We start from the raw sequence: 22,862 nt of genomic DNA on the forward strand, positions 1-22,862 counted from the left end.
GAACTAGTTATCCATCATACAGTATTTAATCCAAAAATTCTAAGATCCCTTCGAGTACCTTAGAATTATCTCTGTCTCACACTAATGTTCTTTACAAAGTTTTTGCATGAACCTGGAAAGAATCCCAAATTAAAATGGAATATCTATTGTAGTAAATATAAGGTAGATAATATTCCCCATAAGTTATCTATATTTAGTTGCATCCTCAATTTCATTCCTTTATTTTGATGTTAGCTTAAACTTTTGTTCCTTAGGATTACAATCAACCATGCCAGATTTATTCAACATTTCTTCGATGTACTTCTTTTGGGAGATTAATACATGCTTTTGATTCTAAGTTATATCAATACCCAAGTAGTAGTGAAGATATCCTATATCTTTCATCTCATAACCATTCTTCAATTCTTTCTTTATGGATACAATATATACTTCATTGTTTCATATTATCAAAAGATCATATACAACAATTTGTTCTATCTTTCTCGACAAAAAAAGTTGCATCATCAAGATTAAAGTGCTTGAAATTGATCTTCAAAAGATGGTTAGTTAACTTTTCATTCCATGTGCACGGTACTTGATTTAGGCAATACACAGATCTTGATGAACTTACATACGTTATGCTTTTGACCTTCCACAATAAACCCTTCTAGTTGAGACACGTGAACATTCTATATCAAATCTCCTTTTAAGAAGCTTATCTTCACATACATGTGATGTATCTTCCACCTATGCAAAACCAACAATGCATAAATAACATCCCATTTTGTTGTGGGGTGAAAATTTTCCTCATAGTCTATCCCTTCTTTCTATGCAAATCCTCTCACCATATTTGTTTCTTTCTTCTTTTCAATTGAGCCCTCTAATTTGTACTTATTCTTGTAGAACTAGTTGCAACTAATTATTTTGGTACCAAATGGAGGATACACCAACTTCCACACCCCATTTCTAATGACAACATCATACTCCTTTTGCACAACTTCCTTCCACTCATTGTGAGAAACAACTTCTTCACAAGAAGTTGGTTCAAATTTAGTATATAAATTCAATTCACAAGCATGTGAAACATCTAGATAATTTGCATCACTTGAATTTGAAGTATCTAAATCACCTTCATTTTGTCTAGTAGAACTTGTAGTTCCTATGTTTCCAATCTCATTAGGATGAACACTTTCAAGTGTCCACTTTGGAAATTCTTGTAATGGTCTAGGTTTCTCAACTAATTGAGATGGTGTTGAATTCTCATCAAATTTAAACCTTTCAATCCTCGAATCACATCTTCCAATTGAGCCTTGTTGGGTGGAATAATTGACAAAATGATTACTCAAAATTTACTTTATCAATCTGGGGTCATAGATGTAGAGACATGTTGTTGTTGCTATAACGCCGTCCAAAATTTTGGCCTACATTCAAATTTCAGAGCCTAATTTGACCTTTCAAGTTGTCGTTTTTGTAGTGAGATCCATCCCATGTATATTCTCTAAGTTTTCTAGTCCCCTTGTGAAGAAATTCAAGTGTTGTCTTTGGTATGGGAAGTGTCGTACATCGCAGAAATAGGAGTTACGGTTCATTTCAAGTGGAGAATTTAGTGTCAATGGGTCATGTTTATCATATATACATGTATTAAACCCATTCCCAAAGTTTCATGCAATGTCGCACAAGTGTCATCATTGTCGTCGCAGAGTGTACCTTAAGTGTTGCACTTGGAGGAGTATGCTATTTTGTCGTCACACTAAGGGGACAGTGTTTTTTATGAGTGATGAGTGTTTAATGTTTTGTCATTGATTGTTTTGAGTGTGTGGTCATGTTCAAGTCCTACCTTTCTTTCATATTTGCTTCACTGATCCCACACTTAGCCAAATCCTGGAAGATTTTCTCCCTGACCAACTTAAGCTCACTTTTCCCTCCCTAAACTACACATTGCACAATATAAAACCTCAATCATGTACCCTTGACCCCTGGAAATGTGCAATTCTCAATTCCTTCCTCCAAGGAATGCACATTGCACAATCACAATGCTTAATCATGGCCTCCTGACCCCCATAACTATGCAATCAAGCCTCCCTGTTAGTATCCTTCTGCGCATTACACAATTCCAGTATGCAATTTGCCTCTCTGTCTCCTTGAATTGTGCAACTGCACAATCTACTGGCCTCCCTCTATCTTGAATTGCACATTGTCGAATCATAGTGGGCAAGGCTACCTCACTATGACCCTCAACCGTGCAGTATTCCTTCTTAGGTCTCCAGTGCTGCACATTACAAAGTCACAATCCTCAACACCTCACTCTTACCCTCTAGAGCTACCCATAGTGCAGTCCCTAAGCCATCCTCCCAGTCTAGTACCTAATTCTAGTTCAATTAGAGATTTTCATGAAGCATGTTAGAGTAGGATTTTTTCGGGTTGATGTTGTCTTGTTATGAGTGGTTTCTAGGGGCAGGTACTACATCTTCACATGATAGGATGATCATCAAGGAGAAGGAGAAGGAGACTATACTAGAGGACACTTATGAAGCTACAAAGACAAGTTGATCATTGAACAAGAAGATCAAGGGACACTAGATTCACGGGGGCTTCACTCAATGAACCTCTGACATAACACATGCATTCATGGCATACTAAAAAATACCCTTAATTTGACTACATATTGGAAAATACCTCTAAAAATCACTTTATTTAACCCCCTACCAATACTAACCCAATACATTTTCCCAATTTAAAAAACCCCTACTTTCACTAGATATTGTAGGTATCCATTTTTTCATTAACATTTTTTATACCCCTTTATATTTATATCCCTAGCATAATGACATGATGCCTCTCTTATGACCCCACATGCATTCTACAATGCACCTTTATTCTTTTGATATACATAGGAGATGCATATTAGTATTCCCACAATGTGATTACTCAACCCACACTCAAGCACATCTCACTATGATTTGTGGCATTTAATGGTCTAATGTTGATATGTAAATGATGTGACTATGGCCTATCCATCTCATAAACATGGACACTTTCATGGAATTAATTAAAAAATGTGTTCTCTATCAAGTTAAGCTCAAGGCTTATTTTCTGACAAGGATGAATGAGTGCCTCTATTTGGTCAAGACTAGTTAGCTTGGTTCACTGCTTGTATTGCCAAGACCGAGGATTATTCAAGAAATGAAAGAACCCTATATTTAATGGCCAAAAACTAAACAACTCTATTGTGTTAAGTTAATAAATGCAGTCTAATTTTTAATGTACGTTCATAGCACTTCACTCCATCCATCTCCTCATTCACAATATAATTAATTGATGAACAACCACAATACTCCCAATATGGTTTTGTGTTCACTAGTTTGTGCCCAGGTCGCACATGTGGACCTCTAGATTAGGAACAACAATTCAACCTGTAATTAGCAAAATTTCTAGAAATGCATCCAAATTCTGCCTCGATTTTCTTGTAGATGGAAGTAAATATCAAAATTATAGAACATGTGTTTTTTTTATAATACACCCATTTAGTTGAATCACGAGTAATTTTTCAAAATATTTAAGGATTTGGGAGATATGGGAATTTTTGTAATATGGTTTTGCTAAGATTTATAGTAGTGACCCTCTTCCCCAATGTTCCAGGAAAATGGATGCACCCAACCAACAAGGAGGATGAATCAATCTATTTTTAGATGTTTGAGATCAAGTTTACCTTCTATATGTATCATGGATCAATCTCATTGTGATATTAGCTTCCCTAAAATATCTACTTGGACATGCTTGTATTATGGTTGCTAAAATAGAGAAATTATTTACCAATTTTTTGATCCAACTCTACAATTTTTCTCTTATATGTATACCTAAGTTGTGATGTAATTAGAATGGAGAGAGAGAGGGAGAGGGAGGTAGAGGTTAGAGAGCTAGGGAAGATAATTGGATGAGGAATTGCTGATATAATGTATTGTATACTATAGAAGATTTGTTTTGCAAAAAAATAATGTCAAATTTGTTCTTGTATGTGGTGCGGATCATTTCCTAGCATTGTAAACTCTTTCTCCATAGTGAAAACTAGGATTTTCAAGCCCCCCATTTCATGGTGTGCATCGTGTTCATTTATTTAAATAGCTAAGTGAACTCTAGTTTTGATTTATTTGTCTATATCTCAGTTAGAGTCTATGCTTTTTATTTGTAATATTTTGATTACATGTTGAGTTATTCATAGGATCTGATCCACTAAAGATTCAAGGATTAAAGAAGTTTGATAATGTAATATCCCTTCTAGGAAAATGACCCAAATTACCATTGTGTTTTTTGAGTTTAGGGAATTTTTTCTGTGAAGGATTTTGTCAAATAGCTCTATGGCGATTTATCGTAGGTGTATTTCCTTCTTTGTTGCAGTGAGATAAACACTTATGACCATAAAATTTTCTTCCAAAACACTTCAAAATATATCGATGTATTTATTGAAGCCAACAAGAAATATAAATCTGAGGCAAGATAGGAAGGCCATAACATATTCAATTCTTCACATAATATAACTTAAAAATTACATATTATAACAAAGCTTTAACAATGAATAAGTAAAGGAAACCTAGGATATTTTCTCCACAATGATATTAGACTTGACAATCAGAAAGAGCAAAGAGTAAGCAATGTTATGTGCACTATATTCATCCCACTTGGTGGTGTAAATTCCAGTAAGAAACCCACAACCTCTTCACCGTTGAAACAATTTCCATGCACTGAAAAATATTAATATGGTTGTCTTTAGGATTAAATTCTAGAAATGCAATGTTTCCTTTAGGGCAGATCATCTCTCCTTTACTATGAGATTTAGTCCACTAAATGACAAAAGTTAAAGCCAATAAATATCAATGCGAACTTCTGAAAATTCACAATTGCATGCTCCTTCAATACTTCATATCTAAGAAGTAAATTTTGGAATATATATATTAGTCCCGAGGACAATAAGTTTGAACCCTTTAAATGCAAAGAATTTTCCCATTTGTCCTTGATGAAAAGATTTATAAATGGCTCTCTTAAACCACACAACCTTGGGGATTAAGTGTTGGTTATATGCAGCTCAGACTTCCTTTATGGAGACTAAAGTATTAGTTAGGTCCCTTTAATGAATGTGATGATTGCACCCTTAGAAACTACGTTTTCTTGGCACAAATAAATATAGAGATGTAACCTGATCCTTTCTTCTTAATTTTAACAACTCAGCCCAATTTTTTTATAGAAGTCAGTCATCGTCTTTGGAAATGTGAAATTCTAGAAATAATTCAGATATTAGTGAAACACTCAACCCTCCTTGTGAATGAATTCAAGCTAGAGATTCTAGAAACCATGGCCATGGTTAGAACATATGACATCACGTTTGCAAAAAAATCTAATGTTGAGGATGAAAATAAAAATGAGAAAGAGGCACAATCCAATGACAAAATGCATCAGGGAAAAATCCAATTGCACAATACTGTGAGAAAGAGGTCCTGAGTTGAGTACATATTTCTGGAAGGAAATTTACAAAAAACACAGATTGACGAAGTAACTATCACACCCTCCATGAAAGCTTTATACGCAAATGAATTTACACTTTGAGCATCTCAATTGACCTGATCAGTATTGAATTGGAAACATACCTAACCATTATTACACTATTTACATCAAAAAATATAATCAGTGAGAGTATGGCCTCTATGCCTCATTTCAACAACTGCCTTGAAGGATGTAGTCCCTCATTAAGAACATCAGAAAACCATACATTACTATGATTAGCAAACTAATTTTTGTTCATTAAACACTACAAATAGACTCAGCTTCAACTTCTCCTGTCCTTGAAGATTAAATTTAGTTAATATTGAATTTCTGAGACAGTAAAAGCTATGGCTAGTGTAAGGATTCTCAAAGTTCGACTTGTTTCCTTGCAAAATTTCCATGTTGCATCTCTGCATAACTTCCCAACATTTGACTTAATAGAAAAATTAAAACTACATAGGGTGCCTACCTATATTAACAGAACAATAACTTCATTCCTAATCTTTTCATGTGACATGCCCATGAAAATCTGTTCATAGTTTAGAATATGCCACTATTCAAGAAGCTATGTTAGTAACAATTATGTTCCTCCTTTACCATTTTCAATAAATGAAGAAATCACATCAATTTTCAGATACAAGGGATAATTTTTCAAATCTTTCCACCTAACAATAAGATTGTTGCAACTAAAAAGAATTCAGAGCATACCTTTCCTTATTTCAACCTTTCCTATCTACCTAGTTCCATGCTTTGTTGCAAACTTAAATTTCATATGGAGCTTTGCTGTAATTGATGAGAATTGGCCACCAATTTTCTTTAAATTAAAGCTTAATAAATAGTTTTTTGGGTGTGTGTTATATTCTTTCCACGACTAGCCCCATGTGCGGGGGGCTGATAGCCCCCCTTTACGAGGTCCGGGGCAACACCCCAAGATTTTTTTTGGACCCTATATTAGGTGGGGAAGAGGGTCACTACTATAAATCTTGGCAAACCCATATTACAATAGAAACCATGTACAATAGAAACTATATAGAGTTTATCTGGAAACACATGTTTTTTACATAAGTACATATAATGACACTTCATAAAACAACTTTTGGTTGTTGTCCCATGTTGAGGGCCCCGAAATCGGGTCGACAACAAGGGGGATACCCACCCGGTCTGGAACCTGGTTGGCGGATCCTTGCCCGTTTGGTGTAGCGGGTCCGACTGGGGATAATGGGACCAAATTCCCAATCTAAAAGATGTGTGTGTGTGTGTGTGTGTAGATTTTGATGATGCTAATTTAGAGGTAATTTTAAGCTAATTTAATTCTAAACTCTAAACTGACTCTATGCTACTGTAATCTAAAAAAAAACAACACATCTAATCTATACTAACCCGGGGTAGAATTCTTTCATTATGCGATCTAGAAAGATTTCATACAATAACTGGTAATAAAGATCATTCAACTATCATAAGAATATAAATCAATTAAGATAAACCATTCTGCATAAGAAGTTAGGAAAAACAGTTGTGAACAGCATATCGCATAACAGTTTATTCATATGTCAAGCACAAATAAATGACTCCATCGTACAAAAGTGCCAAATGGTAACCCACACATTCATACATTAACATATAAACAACTCAGCTGTATATCACTCTAAGAATATAAGCAGAAATTAATCAAGAGATAAAAGTACCATTTATGACTGATTTCACTCACAAACTTCAAGCAATAACGATTTATCTCTACTTACTTCTAACATATACTAAGAGTACAGAAGTGAAACATCAGTAGCAGACATTAAAATGCAAACATAAATAAATCTCGATCCATCCATTCATCAAAAACCCCCTCTGAGGGTGCAAAAGTGCATGTTCTGAGGACAAGTTTTTTGACAAATTTCCGGACCCTTCTCCAAATGCCATGAGAAGGGTTAAATACTACTAACTAACAAATCTTAATTACACAAATTTAGGAAACGGCTTCAAATGACCGCCCTTTTACTAAAAAAAATTTATTTCTAAAAATCGAATCTAATTTCTAACCGTTTCTGTATCTGCTCCTTAGTGCTGTAAGCAATGCAAGGTTTGCCTGGAAAGAGTCGGTTGGTTGTCTTTTTCTTTTGCTCGAGCGATAAAAGTAGAAATAACAAAAGCTGGCACCTCTTTTTGACAAACTAGAAGATATTTTTGAAAATCTTCCTCTGGCTGGGTGTATTTGCTGTGTGTATACTTAGTATAACCCAGATTTCTTTCAAATTGATTGTGTTGTTGCTATTTCGGTTTCCGGCCGTGCGAATGACTCAATGAGTTAGGGATTTCGTTTCCTGAACAATCCTCTGTATTGAAAATTGCTTCCGTTCTTTGTTCCAGGATTTTCTGGAGCGTCCTCCCTCTTTAGCGTTTTTCTTTTTGCTTTACCCAGTCTGAGCTCCAGGATCTTTTGCAAACATGCTACTTTTGTGCGCCTTTGACTCTGAGTCTTGGATAGTCTATTTTCATCAGTGTCTGTTGAGTGATACTCTGGAATCCGCGGCTCTGTTGCATACGGCATCCATTTGCGAAGGCATCTCCTCTCTGTTCTTCAAGTATTGGCACTTTCCCCTTTTCCTTAGATGTTTTCTGCATATAGATTTATATTAGTTGTTGCCTTGCAGTTTACGCAAAGGGAAAGAGAAATGACGAAAAGATTGACATGAAAGCTTTAAGTTCTAATGAATGCATAATCATGACACTCATAATGAATTGACTCTTCGAAAAACGCAACACGATCATCCTTGGATACTCAGGCGTGCAATCATTAAATTTCCCTTAGGGTGCGCACTCAATTTTGGGTTTACAGATCATGCCGAAGAAACTTTGCGATGAGTGGTTTCTGCGATTCGCATCGCAACAATTAATAGTCTCATTCATCGCAGATCACAAATCGCAAGATCGCATTGTGTAAGATCGTAGATCGCAGATCGCAAGATCGCATTTTTCATTTGATCACTGCGCGCTGCTTATGCGACGTTGCGATATGCGACGTCGCATATCGGCCATCGACGATTCCTTATGTTTTCTATTTAAGAGCACTTCCAACATGTGCGATGCGATGAATGTCGCATCGCTTCTTTGCAGCTTATTTATGCGCATAGGAAAACGCTTCACTCTCTCTTTGCGATGCGATATAGCTTTTAGGGAGTTAAATACAAAAATTTTGATAAAAAATATTTTTGGGATTTTTTGTTAAGGGTCCCCCTTTGCTTGATGTTATTGCTAATACCAAACAAAGAGGGGGGTTGTTGGTGACCACAACAATGGCGATTCACTGTGAAGAACCAGTTATCTCTGCTTTTCTATTGACATTTCCACTTCCGAAACAGAAATTTTTTTCATATGTCTAAATTTTGTTATGGACAGATAGAGTAGATTACCCCTTATCCTGTCAATGATACTTTGTCTCAACCTTTCTTTTATTCCAATTGTCTGCTTCCTTAGGCTTAGTTCTTGCATTCATACCAGACATTACTCGGTCCTTTTTAAAGATAAAATAAAGTCTTCTCTGCGTACTGGCTTTAAAATATGCTCATTTGTCGTAGGTAGAGCCTCTGCTGCCCGCAAGCGTCCATAGCCTCGACAGGGTTACCATGTTATCCAACAATGATCCTTTTTCCTGCTTGAGGTTATTTACAACATTTCAGAGAAAAATCCTTTTTGACACTTTTTCCTTTTTTAGTCTCTAAAGAACAATGTCTTGGTTTGGTGGCCAAATTATGACACAGTCATTCACTTGATTTACACTTTTGCTGAACAAGCTGGCTCGTGATGAGACCCCTTGTCTTTTGATTGCAACAATCTTTGAGTCGTTTCCCTGTTTTGATAGACAGTATTGGCAAAGTCAGCAAGTTATAATATCTGTGATCATGATAAGCCGGCTCGTGATGAGACCTCTTATTCTTTGAGATATAGTGTTTTCTCGGATTGTTTCTCTGAATGCTGCGGTTTTCTTTAGCAGGGAGGAAGTCATTGTTTTTCCTTAAGAAAGCTCTGGACGACAATAATAGAGTTTGAAAACAACAACTTTACAGAGAATATTTATTTTATTATTGATGACACCTTTCATTATGCTGACATAAAACAATTTTTTACCAAAGGTTGTTTTCATCAAAGTTTTTTGAGAGGTTGAAACTAATATCAAATCCAGGTTAAAGTTAACTCTATTTGTCAATAATAAAAGTCAGATTTTTCAAAAAGTTTTGCTATTTGTACAAGTGAAATCAAAATCTGATAGAGAATTGGTGTGCTCTTTCATGAATTCTTTTCAATGATCATTTACAACCGGTTTTATTTATAAGAAAGAGAAAAACAAAATAAAAGAAACTAAAACTATCCTACAAAAATAGAAGAATGATTTTCTATGGAAAATACATTTTAAGAATCTATCCATTCACAGGCAAAGAATCTCTTCTACCTGCCAAATCCTGCAACACAAACGTCGATGGGCCTATGACTTCTACAATCTGAAAAGGACCAAGCCACAGCTTCTGAAATTTCGTATGTTTGCCCTTTTCTTCATGAGCCTTATCCCATTGTAAAACTAAATCTCCCATCTGAAAGGTTTTTCTGGTCATTATGCTTGAGTCAAAAGAGGATTTTATTAGCGCTTGGTGGTGAGCATGGTTTTTCTTAGCTTGTTCTTGTCGTTCTTCTAGTTTGATTATCTCCATTTGTCTCAATTGTAAAGAGGAAGTAGATACTTCATCGATGTGTTGTACTAAAGACAAAGAGGGAATGACTAAGTGAGTTGGAAGAACCACTTCTTTCTCATAAACTAAATTAAAGGGAGAAGTGTCGATTGAAGCTTTCTTCGTGATTCTATCTGCCCATAAAGCATTTACCAGCGCTTTGTGCCAATTCTTTTGGTTTTGGTCGACTGTTCTTTTGATAATCCTGATTAGGTTTTTGTTTGTTGATTCAGCCAACCCATTACCTTGCGGATAGTAGTTGGCTGAATACTTCAGTTTGAACCCTCTTTTAAGTGCAAACTCAGTCATTGTATTTCCAGAAAATTATGATGCATTATCAAACATTAAGACCGTTGGCAATCCAAAACTAGTGATGATAAATTGATCTATGAATTCAATAATGTTTTCAGAATTAACTGTCTTGAGAGGAACTGCTTCTACCCATTTAGTAAAATAATCTGTCGCCGTGAGGATATACCTATGCTGCTTAGAAGAGTGAGGAACGATCTCACCTATTATGTCCAAGCCCCATTAGCTGAATGGTTGCTCGATGTTAACCGGTTGTAGTGGCATGGACGATTTCTTTTGTTTCCCTGCAGCAGTTTGGCAGATTTGGCATTTCCTTACGTAATTGTATGAGTCTTTGAATAGCGTGGGCCAATAATATCCTGCACGTAAGATCTTATGCGCAGTAGCTTCTCCAGCATAGTGTCCACCTGCTGGTCCATCGTGGAGTTCCTGCAAAACCTTTTCGGCTTCAGTTTTCTCAAGACACCTAAGAAGTACAGAATCGTAATTCCTTTTAAACAGAACATCATTTATGAGCTAGTATTGTTTAGCTTTCAATCTCAGAGCTCTTTTCTTGGTGTGATCCAGATGTGATGGAGCATACCCGTTCTTAAGATAATAAATGGTGTCCGCATATAATGATTCTGCGTCGTTTAGGCTTACCTCATACGTGTGTACCTCTTCAGATGAGTTCTCAGGAATGTGCGATGCTCCAGCTAACATCTTGCAGAAGCATTGACCTCTTACGATGTTTGCTGGCTTGATCTCAAGATCGTATTCTTGTAAAGCGGTAATCCAATTTGCTCTCTTTTCGCCCACATCCTTCTGTACCAACAGGTTTCTTACCGCTGGAAACAGTACTACGACTTTGGTATGGGCCTTAAGTAATAAAGGTCTGAAATATTTGATCGCTTTGAAAACAGCATATGCCTGTTTCTCCACGTCTGAATAATTGAGCTCAGCACCTTGTAAGTTCGAGCTAAAGAATGCGATTGGAGCTTCCGCCTTCTCTTGATTTTTTTGAGTTAAAATCGCGGCATAAGATTTCTCTGAGGCAAAAGTGTATAAGATAAAAGATTCTGAAAAATTTGGGGTAGCTAAAGATGGAGCGTTGATGATAGCTTGTTTGATCAAGTTGAATGCTTCGTGCTCATCCTGACCCCATTTAAAATTTGAATTCTTTTTTATCATATTTTGTAAAGGAGAAATAATACGTGAAAAATCTGGGACAAACCTTTTTAGAAAATTGATTTGTCCAAGGAAAGATTGAATGGCCTTTTTGTTATGGGGCATGGATATTTCGGAAATTTCTTTGATTCTGTCAGGTTCAATGTGAATACCAGATTTCGACACTATGAATCCAAGAAATTTCCTTTCACTTAATGCGAAAAAAGATTTCTTTGGGTTAAGTGAAATCCCATACCTTAAGCATCTTTGAAAGATTTGTTTCAAATCTTTGAGATGGTCGCTTCGCTTCTTGGAGTACACTGTTATATCATCCAGGTAAATCACTACCGATTTATTGACTAAACCTTTAATAGCGATTTCCATGGCTCTCTGAAAGGTAGCGCCGGCATTGATCAGACCAAATGGCATCTTCCGATATGCGTATGTGCCCCATTTGGTTCGGAATGTGGTTTTCAACTGATCATCGAGATGTACCAGCACTTGATTGTATCCTGAAAATCCATCCAGGAAAGACATTAATTCTGAGCCCACTACTGCCTGTAGTATTTGCTCCATAGGTGGGAGGGGAAAATTATCTTTCTGACAAGCTTGGTTGAGATTCCGGAAATCAATACAGATTCTAATATCTTCATTTTTCTTTCTAACGGGCACCATATTGGATACCCATTTGGAGTGTCTGACGGGGAAAATTATTCTGGCTCTCAACAATTTATTTAGCTCAGTCTTTATCTGATTTTCTAAGTTGGGGTGGATTTTTCTGAGCTTCTGCTGGACAGGTTTTTCATTGTCAATCATAGGGATAGTGTGTTGAATGATAGAAGTGTTGTATGTCTTTAGCTCATCGTAATTCCATGCAAAAACGTTTTTGTGTTGTCTCAGAAGACGGATATATGCTGATTTTTCTTCAGGGGCTAGGCCGTGGCCCAGATTAACGTTTTGCGGCTTCTGATCGGTTCCTAGGTTCACTAATTCATAATTCAAAGTTGAACTGTAGAGTTTAGAATTGGAGGACCTTTTAAAACGACTTTTCAAATCATATAAATCTTCTAACTTAACCACCGATTTAGGTATAGCATTATCAGTGCTATTTTGCTGAATTTGGTGATCATGATGGTCTTCGTCAATTATTTGATTTGAGTAGGATCCTTCAGAAGTGAGGAAATTTACAATGTCAGGATCATCGTTGAATACTCTCCAGTTGGTGATGTTGTCAGGGATGGATGGTCTAAAGATTAATTCTATTGAGAACCTATCGGGACTAAAACCTTCGGAGGGAATAAGTCTAGAGGCTACGTTAGCTAACAGGTCTGCGCTCGCATTTTGGAGTCTTGGGATTGACGAAATATTGAATGCTGTGAAATGTGAAGTCAAATCTTGTACTAAAGATTGATAGTGCTTTAAATGACTTGACAGGCAGTGTATGGTGTTACGTACCTGTTTGACGACAATTTCAGAATCTCCAAAGACTTGAAGATACTTAACATTCAACCCGAATTCTTTGTATAGGCCTTGCACCAAGGCTTCTTACTCCGCTGTATTGTTTGTGCAATCGAACTCAAGTCTGCATGTAAGCATGATCTTGTTTCCGTCTGGGCTAATCAGAACGCATCCTGCTCCTGCTCCCTCGTTAGATTTAGAGCCATCAAAATATAATTTCCAAAATAAAGATGTATTTACAGAGTTATCTAAAAAATTAAAACACTTTGAATCATCAGTTTGGGAAAAATTTTCAACTTGGGACAAAACTGAATTTTCTAAGTAAGGTGAGGTGTGAGCATTGAAATTTCCGAGGAAAGAATCTACCGAGTAATTGCCTATGATACTGCTGTTGTATGCTATTGCTTCATTCTCTCCTTCCAATTCAGTCACTATGTACTTTTGGTGCAACTCTCGTTCAACCTTTATTTGATTGGGTTTACCGTTGTAGGGTAACCACATGTGCGACCAGTCGGTTGAGAAATATCCGTGGAGTTTTTCAGACCAATCCCTGCTAAGAATTAAACCATAAAATTCAGGGATATCAGCTACTAGAATGTCGATAACCTGACATACTTTCGGGTTAGACGACAATCTTATGGTCACTTGGTTAAGTTCACCAATCACTTCGACTTGAGATCGATCAAGTTGAACTATGCGCACTGCGGATTTCTGTGGGTGAACATTCAATTTGGCACATATTGATCTGGGTAAAATATTCGTTGAAGCACCAGAATCGACCAAGCAATTATGCACGTTTTTATTGAAAATTTCATAAGTGAGAAGAAAAGGAGGAGTATGGGATCTTGACCTTCCTCCAATCAAGGCAATGTCATTCGGATCAATCTTATTGATCATGTTGGTTGGAGGTCTTCCCATGTTGTGGGAAGCTACAGCTGTAGGTAAAGATGTAGTAGGCACGGCATGTAATTCTTTCATCATTATTTTCTGTTGATGTTTCAATTTGCTTAATTCGTCAAGAGTGATATTAGCTCTAGTCTTTTTCATGTCATCGATAATGTTATACTCCATTTCATCCGACACTATCAATGTTCTTGATGGAGGTGCTTGATCTAATTGGACAGGGCTAAATTGGATCGCTCTAGCATTTGTTTTCTTTGTTGCGACCTTATCTTTTGTTGCAGGGCTTGCGCCCTTCTGTTTAGGGGTAGTTTGGGGAGGATCAAGTTGATTTTTGCTTCGTGTGATAACCGGAAATGCTTCTTGATCCTCTTCTTGTGGGAGGATGAAATCCCACATTCCTTGTAGCTCCACAACTTCTTCATCATCGGTCTGCCCTTCAGTGGTATTCTCTTCTTCTTCTTCTTCTTCAGATTCGACGTTTGAGACAGCATTGGGTGGTTTCACCTCCATGGGAGGATTTCTTTTAAAATATCTATAGGGCTTTTTTGAAGAAGTTTCTACTACTTTTTTTCTTATGTCAATCATCTCATTGGACATGGCCTTTAACACCTTTTGTAATCCTTCCATATCGAAAGGATCTTTCGTTTGCTTCTTCTTGGTGTCTTCTTTGAAAGAGATTTTCTTAGATTTTTGTTCTTCTATTGCAGATCTCTTTTCTAGGGAAACTACGCGTTTTTCTACTGCTAACGCCTCAGTTAAGTTTTCAACTAAGGTCGTCTTGTTTTCCCTATCTACGAAGATATCCAAGTTTGATGGTAAGGCCGTGATGTACCATTCACATCTTACTTCCTCGCTGGGTTGAGAAGCAGCGGGAATTTTGTTGAGGATCTTATTGAACCATAAATTGAAATCTTTAATGGGTTCTCTAGCCTCAGCTTTAAGATTAGATAGGTCATTGATCAATGCCGCTGTTGATCTGTCATCGCCAAACTTGGTGAGGAATTGACTTTGAAAAATGTCCCAACTTGTGATGGACTCGGAAGGTAACGAAAAGTACCATGACCCGGCTGTCCCTTGCATTGTATAAGGAAAAAGTCGGACGACAACATCTTCGTTAGTAACTCCGTTGAGATTAACAGAAAGCATGAAATTATTGATATGCTCTTCAGCTAACATGCCTGTTTCTGGATTGAATTTAGGTAGCCATTTCTCAGGATGGGCCGGTATTGGGCTCAGGGGTGGAGGCATTAAAACCGCCCCAGGATTGTTCCATGGAGACTGGGCCATCGTTGAGCTGCTAGTTAATGAAAGTGCAGAAGATAGTCCCTGATGCTGAGAAGATGGAGATATTATGATCTTTGATGATTGAAGAGGAAGGGTTGTGGAATATGGATGAGTGATTTGGGATGAGGATGTGGGTGGTTGACTTCGCGGTGAGGGGGTTGAAATGGACGAAGTAGATGAAAGAGTCTCACGGTCAGACTCTGGTGGTGTTTTCCTTGCTCTTTTCCTAGTAGGGAGAGGGAGTTCACTCGGTTGAATACCAAAATTTTCACTCTTCAATCTGGTCAGGGGATGAGCAGGATTGTACTGCGAAGTCACACTGCTGTTAGATTTATCAGACCTATGAGAAAAAATAGAGAATCCCTGGAGTTTATGAATCAAAGTTTGAATTTTAGGGGGTTCAATGATGAGTTGGTCTGATATATTAGAGTAGGTAGCAGCGGTGGATACTCGAGCGACTTCTAACTCTGGGTTTAACCGTACTGGAGAATTCGGGGGAGTTGATTTGGGTGATTTACTCTCAGAATGGCATTTAGATTTTGACTTAGTTGCCATTCATAGTTCGTGCCCTCCTTCTAGCGCCAAATATGTTGAGGGCCCCGAAATCAGGTCAACAACAAGGAGGATACCCACCCGGTCCGGAACCTGGTTGGCGGCTCCTTGCCCATTTGGTGTAGCGGGTCCGACTGGGGATAATGGGACCAACTTCCCAATCTAAAAGATGTGTGTGTGTGTGTAGATTTTGATGATGCTAATTTAGAGGTAATTTTAAGCTAATTTAATTCTAAACTTTAAACTGACTCTATGCTACTGTAATCTAAAAAAAAACAGCACATCTAATCTATACTAACCCGGGGTAGAATTCTTTCATTATGCGATCTAGAAAGATTTCATACAATAACTGGTAATAAAGATCATTCAGCTATCATAAGAATATAAATCAATTAAGATAAACCATTCTGCATAAGAAGTTAGGCAAAATAGTTGTGAACAGCATATCGCATAACAATTTATTCATATGTCAAGCACAAATAAATGACTCCACCGTACAAAAGTGCCAAATGGTAACCCACACATTCATACATTAACATATAAACAACTCAGCTGTATATCACTCTAAGAATATAAGCAGAAATTAATCAAGAGATAAAAGTACCATTTATGACTGATTTCACTCACAAACTTCAAGCAATAACGATTTATCTCTACTTACTTCTAACATCTACTAAGAGTACAGAAGTGCAACATTAGTAGCAGACATTAAAATGCAAACATAAATAAATCTCGATCCATCCATTCATCAAAAACCCCCTCCGAGGGTGCAAAAGTGCATGTTTTGAGGACAAGTTTTTTGAAAAAATTCCGGACCCTTCTCCAAATGCCATGAGAAGGGTTAAATACTACTAACTAACAAATCTTAATTACACAAATTTAGGAAACAACTTCAAATGACCGCCCTTTTACTAAAAAAAAATTATTTCTAAAAATTGAATCTAATTTCTAACTGTTTCTGTATCTGCTCCTTAGTGCTGTAAGCAATGCAAGGTTCGCCTGGAAAGAGTCGGCTGGTTGTCTTTTTATTTTGCTCGAGCGATAAAAGTAGAAATAACAAAAGCTGGCACCTCTTTCTGACAAACTAGAAGATATATTTGAAAATATTCCTCTGGCTGGGTGTATTTGCTGTGTGTATACTTCATGTAACCCAGATTTCTTTCAAATTGATTGTGCTGTTGCTATTTCGGTTTCCAGCCGTGCGAATGACTCAATGAGTTAGGGATTTCGTTGCCTGAACAATTCTCCGTATTGAAAATTGCTTCCGTTCTTTGTTCTAGGATTTTCTAGAGCGTCCTCCCTCTTTAGCGTTTTTCTTTTTTCTTTACCCAGTCCGAGCTCCAAGATCTTTTGCAAACATGCTGCTTTGTGCGCCTTTGACTCTGAGTCTTGGATAGTCTATTTTCATCAGTGTCTGTTGAGTGATACTCTGGAATCCGCGGCTCTGCTGCATGCGGCATCCATTTGTGAAGGCATCTCCTCTCTGTTCTTCAAGTATTGGCGCTTTCCCCTTTTCCTTAGATGTTTCTTGCATATAGATTTATTAGTTGCTGCCTTGCAGTTTACGCAAAGGGAAAGAGAAATGACGAAAAGATTGACATGAAAGATTTAAGTTCTAATGAATGCATAATCATGACACTCATAATGACTTGACTCTTCGAAAAACGCAACACGATCATCCTTGGATACTCAAGCGTGCAATCATTAATTTCCCTTAAGGTGCGCGCTCAATTTTGGGTTTACAAATCATGCCAAAGAAACTTTGCGATGAGTGGTTTCTGCGATTCGCATCGCAGCAATTAATAGTCTCATTCATCACAGATCGCAAATCGCAAGATCGCATTGTGTAAGATCGCAGATTGCAGATCGCAAGATCACATTTTTCATTTGATCACTGCGCGCTGCTTATGCGACGTTGCGATATGCGACGTCGCATATCGTCCATCGACGATTCCTTATGTTTTCTATTTAAGAGCACTTCCAACATGTGCGATGCGATGAATGTCGCATCGCTTCTTTGCAGCTTATTTATGTGCATAGGAAAATGCTTCACTCTCTCTTTGCGATGCGATATAGCTTTTAGGGAGTTAAATACAAAAATTTTGATAAAAAGTATTTTTGGGATTTTTTGTTAAGGGTCCCCCTTTGCTTGATGTTATTGCTAATACCAAACAAAGAGGGGGGCTGTTGGTGACCACAACATCCCAGTCTCCTGTTCATGAAGTCCACATGCAATCACTTTTCATAATATAATTCTTGACATGTCTAATCTCATGAGTTTTCCAAGAGGAAACTCATCCTTGAGTTTCATATCAGTTCAAGGACATCTAAAAAACAAAACTCTCTTTGCTAAAAGAGTTGAAAAATGAGGATATTTACTTTACAACTATATGATACATTATTCGCTTGTTGGAAATTTTAGGCATCAATAAAATGAATATCAAATGTATTGGGATCAATTTTCCACACGTTCAATGTTGCATACTCTTCCCAACACTCCTTTAGTTGAGCTTCAATGTAAGCCTGCATGCAAGAGACCCAATTAGATGCATTTAAACAAACCTTGATTAGGAAATTTGAACTAATGATATTTATCATGCTCTATACAGTCTGTGGAGAGTACCTTTCGAGAAATCTAGTTTAGGGCATTAGCATAGTGGACATCCATAGTATTCATTCTCAAAGCTTCATCCCTTATGATTGAATAGATGTTAGATATGGCATCCATACTAGTTTTCTTTCTTTTGTTAGCATCTAAGGAGAACTTTGATGTTTGCATAAGCCTGAGGGGCTTCATCTACATCACTTTGAGCCACTGTTTCTTAGAATCTAAGTCGACTTAGGTATTGTGAACAATAAATCCAAACTAAAGAAACAAACATAAGATTTTGTCAATAAACGAGTTTCTGAGATTAAAAGGCCAATTTTGGATTAATGTTGTTTCTTAGTCACAACTCACTCTAGTGTTGAAAAGATGGAACTTGAAAAGTCACTTCTCGGAGAACTCGCACTTAGCACTAGGTAATTGCACAAAGGAACAAATAGATACAGTCTGTGGAGAGCACCTTTCGAGAAATCCAGTTCAGGGCATTAGCATAGCGGAAATCCATAGTATTCATCCTCGAAGCTTCATCCCTTATGATTGAATAGATCTCGAATATGGCATCCATACCAGTTTTCTTTATTTTTTCAGCATATAAGGAGAACTTTGATGTTTGCATAAGACTGAGGGCTTCATCTACATCACTTTGAGCCACTGTTTCTTAGAATCTAAGTCGACTTAGGGCCTGTGAACAATAAATCCAAACAAAAGAAACAAACATAATATTTTGTCAATAAACAAGTTTCTGAGATTAAAAGGCCAAATTTAGATTAATGTTGTTTCTTAGTCACAACTCCACTCTAGTGTTGAAAATATGAGAACTTGAAAAGTCAATTCTCGGAGAACTCGCACTTAACACTAGGTAATTGCACAAAGGAACAAATAAATTACCATTGAGATGTGAAAAATGCTTAGAAGTGTTCTCACAATGGTGTAAGAATATGGTGCATCACTTTGTGCTTCCTCTTGTCTCATGGAAGAATAAGCAATGACATTATATTCGCCAAGGTCATTAGGCACAGAAGGTGATATCCTTCTTGCCCCTACTATATAGGCCCTAGAAAATATTAACCATCATAAGATTAAAAAATACTCAACATTAGAGTACAACCCTTCAAGCATCAATATTTAAAGAAGAGGTGACAACAAATCACCCAAGGATGGAAGAATTGAGAGGAGTAAATGGCTCACACTTTTGATGCATGTATAACACATGTCTTTCCATTTCCAGATCACTATACATATTGACTTTATCAAGTATCATCCACAATAAGTCAAAACAAGAAAGAGATTGTTCGTTAAAATAATGAAAAATTATCTCAAAATAATAAGCTTTACTCAACATAGATTCTTCCTTAAGGTCATGAAAATTATCACAAAAAGAATCAACTGTACTTCACAGAGGTTCTCCCTTAAATACATAAATTTTTATCTCAAACTAATCAGATGTACTAAACAAATATTTTTTCTTAAATTCATGAAATTTTAGCTTAAAATAATCAGTTGACTCAACAAACATTCTTCACTTAATTCATGAAAAATTCTCTCAAAATAATCAGTTGTACTCAACAGGGCTCGTTCCCTAAATTCATGAATATTATCTCAAAATAATATGTACTACAAATATTCTTTCTTAAAATTTGACTTAGCAGAACCTACAAGCAAAACATAAAATTTTCCAGACTTTCTAGAAAATTCTTCTAATTTCTCAACTCCTTGTATAAGTTCCCTTGGTTCCTCCACTGCTAGTAAAAATCCTCCACTGCTTACAGAAAATTCCTTTAATTTCTCCGCTTCACCAAAAATCCTTTAATTTTTCCATTTCATGTAAGAATTCTTGAGAAAAATTGCAAAATGCAGAAGCATAGGGGAAAAATTAAAGAAAATTCCCACAATTTAGCAAAGAAAAATTGAAGTACCTATGTTCAAGAGAGCTTGGCGCTTAGTAACGGTCATGCAAGAGGGCCATGACTCAGCATCCATAACATTTACGGATGAATTTAAAGCAGTAATGAATTATGCTAATATAAATCCCCTATATTTTTGGGCACTTTGAAAATGAATGGCCAAGTTTGATATTATCTACAAGTGTTCTACATAGATCATATTGACCCCTATGATAATGAACAATATAGTACAAACAAAAATTAAAATTAAAGTTCCATTACAGAAGTAGGATACAATGTACACTAAAATACCAGAAAGCAAACATGAGCCATACTCTCCTTTCAAGTGAAGAGTATATAACAAAATATTAATTAGCTATGGAAATAAAAGAAGGAAAAGAAAGTTGAGAACACTATATATAGTTAAAGCTTAAATAAAAAACTACTAATTGAAAACAAGTAATGTAAAACAAAAATGATCTAAGAGCAATGAAACAAAATCACGGTAAAAATAGATTAATCCTTTTTGACCAATTCGAGTTCCTAAATAGGAGAAAAATTAAGGGCACTAGGATCTTTGTACAAGTCAATATAGGAGTTTAAAGAGGTTTCAAATTTCTCCATCCTCCAATGTATCCTAATGGTTTACAACTCCAAAAATGAAAATGTACCTCATACTTTCGATCCAAGATCCAGAACTAAAGAGCACATAACAACTTTAACAAGGAAAAGTCAGAAGAAAGGACACACAAAAGCTTTAGTTTCAAAAAAAGAAGAGATGAATGAATCCCCCAATAAGCACAACATTCCAATTACATATCTCTTCTATAAAAAACATTGATAAAACAAAATCCTTTTCTTCTATACAGGACACCTTCCATGCGTCCCACTAGGTTGATGCAATTCCATGAGATCTATCTCTAGAATTCATGACATTCACAAACTCATATTCATGGTAGGACCTCATATAAATCTACCTTCAAACTAAATGATAATAGCAGTAGCGTCAACTAGAACAATCGTCCATGAATTTAGAGATGTTGTTATGCCCACCTTTGCAATGTTGACATTCTGTTGTTCCATCACTTCATGAATAAAAGTAACGTCTGTCTCGTCCATAACACCCGATTCATCACATACAAGATCCATTATTTTTTTCACTACTCTGAAGGTGTTGAAAGATATATGTTGGTGAAACCTCTAATGCATTCATTCTCATATAAAACGATTTTCAACTCCAAAGAAACCAACAACTTAAAAATTGAAAAGAACAAAGCTCAGAAACATACTAGGGCCACGCCTTCAAGGACCATTTCATTGGGTGACCAGATTCGTTTGAACAACAACTATCAGACCAACACCACTGCTTCTTCGACCTGTGGTGTAAATTCCTTGAGGTTCCACACTACTCACGTGTTTCAACAACTGACTCTTTGCAACTCCAAGATCTCCCATAAAATAGACATGCAAATCACCTCTTATTTGCAAGTAAAACATACATGTGAGCAATAACTATAAATTTTCCTTTATAGACAAACTCCAAAGACTAGATAAGCAAGAATAACAAGGAATTTTTCTCAGACAGTCACCAATGGTATAATCAAGTTTCTCTATAACAACTCTTCAGTAAAATAATTATACCTTCATTCCATCCTTGCGTTTTCTAGTTGGGGCACCAACAAGAAGCAAAAGCAAGGTTTTTTTTACATCCTCGGGTCCAAATATTTATGGAGTTAAAGAAGCGCAAGCTTGCTGCAGATGTCCCCATCCTTAGAAAGAAATTCTTTTTATTCTTGGTCATCACCTTGTAAAATGTACCTACAGGTGTTTGAAGTTAATGAATAAAATAAAACATGGATCAAATAAAAAATTCACTAAATGGCACATTTTAAAAAACTGCATATGCTAGACATGTGCAACCAAAGAAAAATTTCTAATCTACCTGCATTAGACGTGGAACTTTACATATTGAACTTTAAATATCTATATAACGCATACCTAATGGTATATTAACTTTGAAGACTGGATTTTGGTGGAAGGATCCATCATATTGGTAAACCCACTTATTAAACAACTACATGCATGATGTGGCCTAAATGTATCGATGACTAATGCCCTGTAGAAGGAATAACTAAAGTTTCCTCGTGAAGTCACATTACAGAAATAGATGTTGCTCAGTTTCTTCTCCTTTATGGCATAACACACAATGAGTGGGGCCAGTTGTCCCATGCTTCGTTAAATTATTTGCAGTAGGGACTTAGGAGCTTGTTATGCACTTAAATATCCAACTTAAGGAATTTACCTTAGGAAACGATGCATGTGAAAAGGAAGGGAGGATAGACGATGGAGATACCCCTACTTAACAGAGTGAGAAGATGCCCCATAGCCCCTATAGTTACTCTTGGATTTGGAGATAGGAGCACATCCAGAAAGTGTCAATCTCACAAAAGAGTGGCCTAGGACCAGGCTGAAGTTCTAGTCAACCCATTATCT

At 36.6% G+C, this 22,862-nt stretch overlaps 2 pseudogenes; both read right to left on the bottom strand.

Moving 5' to 3' along the window:
- Positions 1-18,299: 18,299 nt before the first annotated feature.
- LOC149256815 (DNA replication licensing factor MCM7-like) lies at positions 18,300-19,828 on the bottom strand (annotated as a pseudogene).
- Positions 19,829-21,353: 1,525 nt separating this feature from the next.
- LOC149256816 (DNA replication licensing factor MCM7-like) lies at positions 21,354-22,317 on the bottom strand (annotated as a pseudogene).
- Between the last annotated feature and the right edge of the window lie 545 nt (positions 22,318-22,862).

Source organism: Pinus tabuliformis, chromosome 7 (genome assembly GCF_031772625.1).
Source record: "Pinus tabuliformis cultivar Carrire ecotype Pingquan chromosome 7, CPIR1, whole genome shotgun sequence".
NCBI classification, from domain to species: Eukaryota; Viridiplantae; Streptophyta; class Pinopsida; order Pinales; family Pinaceae; genus Pinus; species Pinus tabuliformis.